General features: G+C 37.0%; 1 long non-coding RNA gene across 1 annotated transcript in view; it reads right to left on the reverse strand.

Moving 5' to 3' along the window:
• Positions 1–1,667: 1,667 nt before the first annotated feature.
• The window catches only part of LOC106941543 (uncharacterized), an 8,674-nt gene continuing 6,173 nt past the window's right edge, over positions 1,668–4,168 (reverse strand). Inside the window, exon 2 of the long non-coding RNA XR_001423395.1 lies at positions 1,668–1,855. This is a non-coding gene — a long non-coding RNA (uncharacterized LOC106941543). The remainder of the gene's footprint in view (positions 1,856–4,168) is intronic.

The following is a 4,168-nucleotide window of genomic DNA, read 5'->3' on the forward strand; positions in this document are numbered from 1 at the left end:
CAAAGACGCGTCTTTGGAGAGAGCTGGTGCAAAAAAGGCAAAATAGTGGCAGCAATCTGACTTCTTACTCCAGGTCGCGAACTTTTATAATGTAGGTGTGTCTTTCCTTTTTAATATATTCAATTAAGGCGTACCTCCGCTTGACCAAGCTACCTTGGACACTCAGAAAAACTTAGAACATCCCCTAATGTACTGCTGTGAACAAAGGCCATTTGCTCTTTTGTTTAACAAACGAAGAGGAGAGCCTCATCCTGAACTCCTGTGGTTTTAAAACCATCCAAATAAAGGATATACTGAGAAAAGGATTTCACAGATATGTGTGAAAGCCGGAGTCTCTCCCTACATAAATTCTCAGGAACAAACTTAAATTCTGTAATTAGTTTAAGGAAAGTTTATGTTAACAAACCCAGTTTTGCTCTTCTGCACTCAGCATCCCAAAAGATTGAGTCCTGCCTTAAACCAAAAATAACACATAAAATCAACAGAACAAAATGAGGTACAATTCCTTTTTCTAACCTAAAAAACATCCTAAGTATACAGGTTAACACAATCATTTTCCAAAACCCCATTTAGCATAAATCCTGAGTAATTTTCTAATACTAAACAAAACATTTTCATTTAATTCTAACATTCAGAAATAATACAGTTTTCAAATCCATTCATCATCATCTAAATTAATTCTACAACTAAATAATACAAGTTCCATCAGAGAATGCTATCTATAACTAAGAAAAATATCTTGTAAATTAACTGTTAGTGGTTCAAAATCTTCACACAACCCAGATGTTCACAGAAGAAGTCTGATCTCCTGTGAACTCGGCAAGTTCCTGTTTCCCAAGGTAATTTAAATGATACTGGCCTCTACTTTCCTGCATATGTTAATCTATGGCCTCCTGTCCTATGTGTTACGACCACAGGGGTCCAGGGAGAAGCTCTACAGATCACCCCATTTTCCTTGGTACATTTGAATACTTACCCAGCCATAATTTAATTTTAAATCACTAACAGAAACCTGTTCAAGTTTTAAAGATTTGTTCAAAAAGATTAAACTGTATTAAACACTAAAAATAATCATTTTTTCTCAACAGTCCCCCTTTTGAGGTCTGAGACATACAGACCTCACAAATAAACTGATTAAACCTTCTAATAGAGGAACCAAAAACTATTTAGTATACTAAAAACNGAATCGTCAGATGATTTTGTAAATACATTTTCAACTGGAAACTTTTTCCACAAGTTCCACATGAGAAAGGCTTCTCACCCGTATGAATACTCATGTGATTAAGTAAACATATTTTCAACCGGAAACGTTTCCCACAAGTTCCACATGAGAAAGGCTTCTCACCTGTATGAATACTCATGTGATTAAGTAAATATATTTTCAACTGGAAACTTTTTCCACAAGTTCCACATGAGAAAGGCTTCTCACCCGTATGAATCCTCATGTGATTAAGTAATTGTTCTTTCTTCCCAAAACTCTTTCCACAGGTCCCACATGAAAAAGGCTTCTCACCTCTGTGAATTCTCATATGAACATCTAAAGTATCTTTTTGAGAAAAACATTTTCCACAGGTTACACAAGAGAAATGCTTCTCACCTGAGTAAGTTCTCACGTGAGAAATTAAACCAGCCTTTTGTTTTTCAGTGTCAGTTCTTCCTTTCTCCCGTTTGGTTTTCTCATAGTTCTTCTTTTGTTTCTGTTCTTTCTTTCTCTTTTTTCCTGGGTCTTCAGAATTGCTTCCTTCCTGATCCTGGTTCTCAGCTTCTGGAGAGCCATGAGAGATGAGTTGGTTCCTCTGTGGTTCTGTTTCATTCAGAACCTCCTCCTCTTTATACACACAATGTTGAGGGAGATCTGGACAAAAAGACAAAACAAAGCTTTTAAATGTCAATCAAACAAGGAATCCTTCACTTTAACATCTTGATGCATCAAAACAGGATTTTCTTGTGTTATTTTAAAATTACAATCTTATAAGAATGAACATTAACACAACCAATGAGGTTCTTCTGATCAGACTAGAACTAGATGTGAGTCAAAATATGATATTATGGACCTCCAGGTGAGCAAACAAGATAGCGATTGCTTATCCTAGTGGCTTCCTAACAGTAATATTCCAAACATCAGCTTGATTTAGTTCTGTGCCTTTGAGTCTTAAACATAGTTATAGACAGAAAACATTTAATGCATAGAACAGCTTGTTTTCTAATGCACAAAAAATTAAATAAAATTAGTTTCATGTCTTTAATAAAATCATTATTTGCATAATCATCTGTTCTTTATCACTGAAAGGACAAAAATTTAAGTTGTAAACAACTTCGAAAATCTTTTGCACTTCAACGCTCTGGCGACTGTCGCTTTAAATTATTATGCATTATTATACAGTGGTTGAAGTGGATGATGTTAGGACTGTCACAATAAATTTTGCTAGATGATGACGATGAATTGTCCCAGTAATTATTGCGGTTGTAGAGGAATATAATTATATTAATAGTTAAAAATCATGTTGTTGGTTGATTCACATTAAGATATGTTTTAACCGAAAAGAAATGTACTGTGTCAAATGTACTGGGTCAATCTGACCTAGAAGTCAGGAAGGAATTCAGATTGGAGAGATGTGGAATAACAATCGCTAAAGAGGGAAAGTTAAGTTGTTGTGCAGGAAACTTCTGGCAAACGTCTTTCCCTGCTTGCATGCAAGAGAGTCGGCCAGGAATGGGAAAGAATCTCGGTTTGGACAGATAAGGAACCAACAACTTGACTAATTGTCCTTCTGATGAAGTCAAAACCCTTTTCTCGGAACTTCCAACACACATCCAGTGTATGATGGAGCCAGAATTGCTATGCAAGCGAGGTCTGGTAACACCATTGGCCAAAGATTCCCAATACACAACAGTAGAACTGGAACTGTAAAACTGATGTCAGAAGTAAGAGACAAGACATTTTGGATTTCTGAGACGATGAAAATGAGACGATGAAAATGTGATGTGTGAATCTGCAGATGTGCATTAAATGCCTTCCTGTTTATCTATGAGCAGAGAGAATGGAGTTTGTGTATCATTTCTTTATTTATGTATTCCATGAGTTTAGGACCTTTAAATTCCTCTATACGGTGAACAATAACATTGTTGTTGTTAGAGATTTCTCTGTTATTACTTTAGTTCATATTCAGTCTAATGTTAATCAATAGTTAATCAACATCCAGTCTATAGATTATTGTGATTTTCAGTTTAAAGTTTTCTCTTTTTTCTGTGTGTATAAACTGACCTGGAGGCCCCATCTGCCTGTTCGTCTTCATGTCAAACAGTTAGCTGTGTGTTTCCCAGACTTTAAATTATGTTTCCACAGCTGCCTCATCAACCATAATACTCCCTACCTTAGAAACTGCCTGCATGCAGTAATACATTGTCTCTGCTGCCTTCTTTACCTATCCTCCCCCACAAAGTGCTCACTTAGAGCACTCTCTTTGAAGAAAAAGCACAAAATATCAAGCCATTGTAAGCTAAATTGCAGAGTACTGAAATAATGGGAAATAAGTGTTGTTGTAATTCCACACTTGCTGAGGATCCCGAAAGGGATGAAAAATACATGTTGTCCAGATTTCCTGGTAGCATGACATATATGTCAAAATGGAAAAAGAAATATAAGATAGATGGAAAATTAAAAATTGAACAATGGCAGACTTTAGTGGCAATATTAGAGAGCAACGTGGTGGGGAGAAAAGGAAGAGAGAAAGAAAAAAGAAAGAGCTGGAATGTGCTAAGCAGTGGTTAGAAGCAACTTTAGAAAGAAAAGAACACATTTGGAAAAAGAAAAAAGGAGTAAATGTGAGGAAGTCATTACTTTGTTTGTAAGACCAGAAGATAATGAGCCCGTAGTTAGTGCAGTGCAGGCTCCTTCCCCAGGCATGCAGGCCCCACCACCCTCAGCTCCTCCAACTCTCACTCCAGCACGAGCCCCACCTGCCAAGCTGACCACAGACCCAGTGTCAGTTTTCACACCTCCCCTTCCAGTCTCCCCACCACCATTATATGAGGAAGAGGGTGCAGGTCCAAGTGACCAGGGACATTCATATGATCTGAGAAAGTACAGAACTCCTAGAGTTATGTACAGCCTGTTAAGGAAGAAATTCTAAATAAGTTTAACTTTGGAAAAAAGTTTGGCTCTCTC

The sequence above is a fragment of the Poecilia latipinna genome, unplaced genomic scaffold (assembly GCF_001443285.1).
Source record: "Poecilia latipinna isolate Pla-1442-1.1 unplaced genomic scaffold, P_latipinna-1.0 Scaffold3737, whole genome shotgun sequence".
Taxonomy (NCBI): Eukaryota; Metazoa; Chordata; class Actinopteri; order Cyprinodontiformes; family Poeciliidae; genus Poecilia; species Poecilia latipinna.